This window comes from Ipomoea triloba, chromosome 5, assembly GCF_003576645.1.
Source record: "Ipomoea triloba cultivar NCNSP0323 chromosome 5, ASM357664v1".
NCBI lineage: Eukaryota > Viridiplantae > Streptophyta > Magnoliopsida > Solanales > Convolvulaceae > Ipomoea > Ipomoea triloba.
Genome location: NC_044920.1, coordinates 332521 through 341277, shown reverse-complemented (window position 1 = coordinate 341277; position 8757 = coordinate 332521).

Below are 8757 nucleotides of genomic sequence, written 5' to 3'. Positions count from 1 at the left end.
TTTTTTTTTTTTTTTTTTTTTAACTATTTTTGTTTTGTTTTTTTTTCTTCCTTTTCCACTCTCTCTTTCCTAATCACACTTACAAAAACTCCTCAGTTACCGTGAAAAAACTCCATTAATAAGGATGCTCTTAGTTGTATTATTAGTTGTATAGCACCATGAAAATGTTACAGAGCTAGGGCCTAGGTGCCTCTGAATCTATCAGATGGATGATTTTTTTTCTCAAAATAGAATACTTTAAAATTTAATTTACCAACAATAGTATGGAATTAAATCTTAGTAATCACATTTTAAAATTCTACTATTTTATAAAAGGAAAGAGTAAAATTACACTACTCTCATAAATTTATCTCTTAGCACTATTTACCTACCTGTTCATAACTACTTTCTCAACCTACTGAAACACAAAGAGTCAACAGTTGACTCAACTAAGGCTCGAACCCACTCCCATCATCCATGTGGGAGTGTAAACCAGGATACTGGGTGACTAGACCACAAGGTGATCTTTGGCTTCCTAGCCAAACTATTTGATTCATCTTATTGTATACTTTATAACTATGGTAGTTTTTTTTTAACATGCATTTATATCAATTTATTCATGAACAACTAATAAATATAAAAAGTTTTATTTTCACGTCAAAATCAAAATGTGAACATTTTGACATAAATTTAAACGGGCAAAGTAGCATCTTTCATAGGAAAACAACATGACAATGAAAAAATGGGCGATGACGAGGGGAAAAGAAATTTGTCGATGAAAGAAAAAAATTTTTCGATGAATATACTTGTCAAATGTAGAAGGGAATTTTACACTTTTGATCCCTTAATTATTTTGCATGTTTAAATTTAGTCTCTTAATTATAAAATGGACATATTTAGCCCCTTAATTATCTCCTTAATAGTCAATATGATCATTTAATTCTAAGATAAAACATATTTGGTTACTTAATCATCTCATCAGTTGTAGATATGATCTTCTACTTACAATGTAAATAGATTTTCATTTCAACCAAAGAGCAAAAAAAATTGTTGATGTATTAATGATTGAACAAAAAAATTAGGATAGTTTTAAAAAAAAAATGAGGATAAAGAAAATAAAATGGTATGCAAAATTTCCAAAACATTTGGCTTAAACAGAGATTTATTTGCTCCACAAATAAAACAAATCATATTTGTAACTGAGAAAATAATTAAGAATTCATATGTATTCATCACCTCATAGCTCAAGGATCACATTTTAAAACCTACAATAATTTATATAGATCATCGAAAACATAGATCATCAAATGAACATGCACATACTCTTGCTATGACAGCTAATTCACAATCTGGTCATTTAGTTAGCTGATTCTATACTATAATCCTAGCTAGTTGTATTCGCCACTTTTTTAATGATTAATTTGATTGCTTGATTTATTTTCAAAAAAAAAAAATTGTATGTAATTTAATTAATTAACATATTTAAAAGATGACTTACTAATTCATCCTTGCAAAATCAACTATACAATTATTAATGTTTCATGAACTAAGTACATTTATATAAAATTTTGAGTCAAGCATTACATATTGCATGCAACAACTTATATAACACAAAAGTGACAATAAATTCAATTGAAATCTCTCACTCTGCTTATATTTACACTCACTCATGATATCATAATCCAATTAATTATGTGATATTATATTATAAGAAATATTTCTAATCATGAGAGGGGTCAAATTATAAATATTAAAATATACTCTGTAATACATATTACACCGCATTATATAATGGTGTTATGAATTTATAATCCCTGGCGTAAAAGAATATATATCACATTATCCCTACCAAATAATAAGGAATATAGCTAGGGAATTGAAGATCATGAAACCCATCATGTTTATCATTCTTGATTCAAAATCGTCTCTATATTATGGATCTTTTAGATATGCTTCTAATATAAATCTTATATATAATTCAGCATGGATTATAATACATATTTTTTTTATTATGTGAATATTATATGCATGCATATTAGGCCTTAGTTGGCTAATTTCATATTAACGAGAGTTGCTACAATTTGGTGAATAATATTACTGTTGGCATATTATTATGAAATACAATTAGAGTGCAACTTCGCTCTTGTATAATAATTTATAAATTATACTACGTATATAACATGATAACTAAATCATACTATAAAGATCTTACGCAACTGGTTCAACTAAAAGGATCGATGTGAGCAATAATCAAATTCGTAATTATATTGAATCATGCATGTTTTATTTATTACATCATTCTTTTTGAGATAAATTGCATCTTTCTCATAACTAGTAAGAGTGGGTGGCAGCCTAGTTATAATATTCCTTTTTTGCAAACGTTGAACGCTTCCTTAATTTTACCAAAACATACATACACGTTAGATAGTTTGGACGTATGTGGCAAATTGCAGATTGGTGAGCTGATCATTGGATCAGTAGCTTTTAATTTCTGTGATGCTGTCGTTTCCTGAGCACGTGCTTCCTCTTTTATTTTGTTTTTTTGGGGCACCAAGAACACGTGCTTCTACATTTCTGTTCTACTGACCCTTTCGCTTAGCTTTTCGCACGTTGTTTTGAAAAGTCAATGGTAATCGGTGCGGCTGCGCAGCCCTGCCTGGGGGGCGGGGCGGCTAAGTGCCTGCATCTGCCTATCACGGGGAAAGAACATCATATCATATCGCCTTTAGTCTGCAAACACCTTAATTGTGCTACACTATGTAAAACGTTGGACTCGATCTTGTTCATCTAATAATTACTGAAGTTTATCTGGGTGGGTAGTTCAACATCTCTTACGTTATTTTAAATACAATTATCATTCTTTACAATAATGTTTTTTTTTTTTTTTTTTTGCAATAATGTTTTTTTTTTTTTTTCCAAAAATGTTTTTTTTTTTTTTTCCAAAAATGTTTTTTTTTTTTTTTCCAAAAATGTTTTTTTTTTTTTTTCCAAAAATGTTTTTTTTTTTTTTTCCAAAAATGTTTTTTTTTTTTTTTCCAAAAATGTTTTTTTTTTTTTTTCCAAAAATGTTTTTTTTTTTTTTTCCAAAAATGTTTTTTTTTTTTTTTCCAAAAATGTTTTTTTTTTTTTTTCCAAAAATGTTTTTTTTTTTTTTTCCAAAAATGTTTTTTTTTTTTTTTCCAAAAATGTTTTTTTTTTTTTTTCCAAAAATGTTTTTTTTTTTTTTTGCAATAATGTTTTTTTTTTTTTTTTTTTGCAATAATGTTTTTTTAATACATTTGATCAGCTAGTGAGCACTGAAACTAAAGAAAGATAAATGTTACTGTTTTCAATGTTTTGGTACTTAATTCGTGGTTTATGAAACACTAATGGCATCTTTGGTTCATAGAATAAGTCAGGAATAACTTATCATTTTCTGAAATAGACATATTTCATTATTTGTTTTCACATTTTACTCATGATGAAAATAACATTTATGAAAATATGAGATATATATACACACCCTACCGAAGTAAGGAATTGTAGATGGAATTTCTTTTCACCATTTGTTTTTTCAATTAGATTCAGCAAACACGCTCCAAGTTTTTTTTTAAAATTACTATACTAAGTAATATTATATGAAAGATTCTAACATATTTTGAAAAAATATATATATAAAATGGTGAGTTGGATATCGGCGGTTCAGTATTCGGCCTCATGGTCCAGGCCCATTATAGTTTGAAATGTGGGGGACTTATTATCTCATTTATGACAAGTACATCGGAGAGATCATAAACTAATATTTTAATATCATTTTTTGTATTATTTTGAATATTGTTTTCCTTATGTTTGAGATCAAAATATCAACTTACAATAATAATACCCTTGATTTGAGTGATTTACTTTTCATATTCAGCCCAATCTTTAATTGGTAGTTGTATATGTACAAAAGCAATAACATTGCCAATTTTTTCAAGTTCTTCTTACGTTTTTTAGTTTTTTTTTTTTTTGAAAACACGTTTTTTTTGTTCTTTTAATTTGCTTCCTATTGATTGTATTGGCTAGTAGTCATTTTAGTCGTAAACGGCAAAATTCAAATATCATTGATTATATTTGTAATAAAAGTGATAAAATTACAATGCTTCCTATTGCTTCCTACGATCGTAAGTATCAAATATGAAAACGGCAAAATTCAAAGTGCTCTCAAGAGTTCCTATATGCATCATTGATTATATTTGTAATAAAAGTGATAAAATTACAACTTATATATTTGATCTATTGCATTTTAAAGAGTATAATTTATTGTCTAATTACACACTAAATAAATATCATATTTTACTACAATGACATAGTATAATTTATTTCATGCAAACTCTCATTTATCATGAATAAACAAACTGACTATTGTTAGCCTTCAAATTGTATATATTATCTTATATTCAAATCCACTAGCCAAAACAATTTGATAAATATTTGTCCACTTAGTAACCATTAAAAATAATAATAATAAAAAGTCACACTTGTGTGAAACCTTCTTAAGATCTTAATCAGTGACTTTGTAAAATGGGTTAAATCTAAGATAGTTACTTGTTACCTATTATATAAATTATAATATTTATTAAACAAAAAAATTATACCAATTTGAAATAAATAAAATATTACTTATAATAGACATTGTAATATTTTTATGTGATATTGTGATAATATTTAAGATACAATGATTGTTAGTAATGATAAATATTTGGAATAATGCTCAAATTGGCCACTGAACGAAACCTGAAAGTGCAATTAGGCCACTGAACGAAAAAAAGTTCAATTACTCCCCTCAACACCCCAAATGTATGCAAATTTACCTGATAGCAGGTCAACACTCCATCCAACAGGTTACATGTTGACGTGGACGATGACTTGGCTTTTCTTTTTTTTTTTTCTTTTTTTTTTTCCTTTATTTTCCACCGTACGTGTACCAGTCAAACTAATAAGGTATATTATGAAATTTCCAAATCAAAATTTCCAAATCAACTAAAATTCAATTAGAAATTTCCATTAAACACTCAATGTTCCATCACCGTGTGTATAACACTCAATCTTCCATTAAACAACTAAGCTTCAATTATATATTTCCAAATCAACTATGAAATTTCCAAACCACACCTTAAATCCCTAACAATTTATCAATTTGTAGCTTTATCGGTTCATAGCTTCATCAGTTCGAATTTTCAAAGAAAAAAAGGTTCATCAGTTCGCAGTTTCAATTCCTTAAGGTATGTATTTCCCANTTTTTTTTTTTTTTGAAAACACGTTTTTTTTGTTCTTTTAATTTGCTTCCTATTGATTGTATTGGCTAGTAGTCATTTTAGTCGTAAACGGCAAAATTCAAATATCATTGATTATATTTGTAATAAAAGTGATAAAATTACAATGCTTCCTATTGCTTCCTACGATCGTAAGTATCAAATATGAAAACGGCAAAATTCAAAGTGCTCTCAAGAGTTCCTATATGCATCATTGATTATATTTGTAATAAAAGTGATAAAATTACAACTTATATATTTGATCTATTGCATTTTAAAGAGTATAATTTATTGTCTAATTACACACTAAATAAATATCATATTTTACTACAATGACATAGTATAATTTATTTCATGCAAACTCTCATTTATCATGAATAAACAAACTGACTATTGTTAGCCTTCAAATTGTATATATTATCTTATATTCAAATCCACTAGCCAAAACAATTTGATAAATATTTGTCCACTTAGTAACCATTAAAAATAATAATAATAAAAAGTCACACTTGTGTGAAACCTTCTTAAGATCTTAATCAGTGACTTTGTAAAATGGGTTAAATCTAAGATAGTTACTTGTTACCTATTATATAAATTATAATATTTATTAAACAAAAAAATTATACCAATTTGAAATAAATAAAATATTACTTATAATAGACATTGTAATATTTTTATGTGATATTGTGATAATATTTAAGATACAATGATTGTTAGTAATGATAAATATTTGGAATAATGCTCAAATTGGCCACTGAACGAAACCTGAAAGTGCAATTAGGCCACTGAACGAAAAAAAGTTCAATTACTCCCCTCAACACCCCAAATGTATGCAAATTTACCTGATAGCAGGTCAACACTCCATCCAACAGGTTACATGTTGACGTGGACGATGACTTGGCTTTTCTTTTTTTTTTTTCTTTTTTTTTTTCCTTTATTTTCCACCGTACGTGTACCAGTCAAACTAATAAGGTATATTATGAAATTTCCAAATCAAAATTTCCAAATCAACTAAAATTCAATTAGAAATTTCCATTAAACACTCAATGTTCCATCACCGTGTGTATAACACTCAATCTTCCATTAAACAACTAAGCTTCAATTATATATTTCCAAATCAACTATGAAATTTCCAAACCACACCTTAAATCCCTAACAATTTATCAATTTGTAGCTTTATCGGTTCATAGCTTCATCAGTTCGAATTTTCAAAGAAAAAAAGGTTCATCAGTTCGCAGTTTCAATTCCTTAAGGTAAAAAAAAGGTTCATCAGTTCGCAGTTTCAATTCCTTAAGGTATGTATTTCCCACTAATTTCAGTCTATTTTAATAGTATGTGTTATGTTGGGTGTTTATGTTTTTTTTTTTTTAATAGTATGTGTTATGTTGGGTGTTTATGTTTTTTTTTTTTTGACTTTTGTCTTTAATTGAAGAAGTTGTAATCTTCAGACATCTCTGCAGCGTTGTTGTTATACATGCATGGTTGTCCATCTTTGTCTAGGTCTTTATGGAACATTGAGTCACACTTGTAGTCTCTAAACTAAAAAAAAAAAATTGCTTCATTGTTTAATGAAGCATTGAGTGAACCGTGTGGTCCCTAAATCCTAAGGAAAATTAATAAAATAGCTTATTTGTTTAATGAACATTGAGTGTACCTCATGTTGTTCGATGAAATGCCCAAAAGAAATACGTGTCATGCATTGGAATGAATGCTGAATATGAATTGATGAATAGATGCCGTTTTAACTAATCAATGAATATGTAGCAGAACTGCAATGGTATATATGAATTGATGAATAGATGGCGTTTTAACTAAAAGTTTAAATAAATATTATATCATTGAGTTTATATATTAATTATTTTATATATTTATGCTCGCTAGTATGCAGAGAAAGCCAGCGGGTTTAATTATGTTATGCTGTAAAAGTATGGATTAGGGAGATGTATGATTTCTTGAATTTCAGTCAGAATGCATTGAGATGCAGAGAAGACTTTAATTTTAGGCTACTTGCAGATTGATATAAAAGTGATTTTAGCTATGTATGGAATTTAATTGATGTATAGATGATTAGATTATAGAGACATGACACATGTGCATGAATATTGTTGATGCTATTATTTGTCAAGGATTAGTTACAATTGATTTTAATTTATTTATTTGTCAAGTTACAATCGATTTTAATTTGTTGTAGATGACCTATTTGTTAGAATTGATACTGTACTAGTGCAGATAGTGTTCTGATCTATTTAATTGAATTGATAGTCTTCTATTTAATTGAATTGCCTAGAATGAATTGTTTGTTGTTAGGTTTTGGCAGTCATGTGCACTAGTGTAGAGCTAATAATACACCATGGGGGAAATTTTGTTAAAGAAAAAGATTTGCAGTACATACATGGGGATCATTGGTATGCAAACATTGACCCAAATTTACTTTCATACCCACATTTAGTGAAGTTCATCCAAGAAGGTCAATGTGGAAAAATTGAGACATTATATTATAAAGCACCCCGTGAGTCATTGGAACAATTAAGAGTTTTGTGGAATGATGCAAGTACCCTAGACCTAACTGCACTAGCAATAAAATTTAAATCATGTGATATATATGTGGATCATGGAATAGATGATGCTGAATTAATTTCAACATATTTGTTACCTGGATGTGAAGGGAATGATGAGGGTAATGCGGGTGATGTAGATGTATGTGAAGGGAATGAGGGAAATGAGAAAATAAATGAGGGTGATGGAAATGAAGGTGATGAAGAAGATAGTGATTTTGATGATGTAGATGAGGGGGATAGTCAAGATACTAACTTTGAGAATGATATTGGAGGGTTTACACAAGAGGATGAAACACAGATTAATGTGGAGTTACAGGATGAAGGAGAAGATGATGGTAAGGGTAAGGGAAAGGAGGTTAAGTATAAGGGCAAGGATAAGGGCACTGATATGAACCTAGAAAAAAGTAAAAGAAGCAAAGATGAGGGTGAGGATTATAGTGATAACTATTATTATGACTCTGCAGACCCACCAACATGTGAGTTAGAAGAAGATAGTTCAAAAGATGCAACACCTCCATCAAGGAAATTTAAACTGCCATCTTATAATCCATTATGTGATTTTCCAGAGCTAGAACCAGGATCTTATAATCCATTATGTGATTTTCCAGAGCTAGAACCAGGAATGTTATTTGAGGATGCAAGACAGTTTAAGACTGCCATGATCAAGTATGCAGTGCACTTTAAAAGAGATATATACTTATACAAAAATGAGAGTATGCGGGTGAGGGTGAAATGTGTTGAGGGGTGTCCATTTCTTTGCCATTGTAGTTGGGAAGAAAGATATAGATGTTTCCAGCTGAAAACATGCATGCTTGAACATAGGTGCAACTGTAAATACAAGTTGAAAATGGTAACTCAGAAATGGTTGGAAGAAAAATATGAGGATATAATTATAAAAGACCCAACCATGCAACATACCAAGCTTAAGGATACTATACAGACTGACT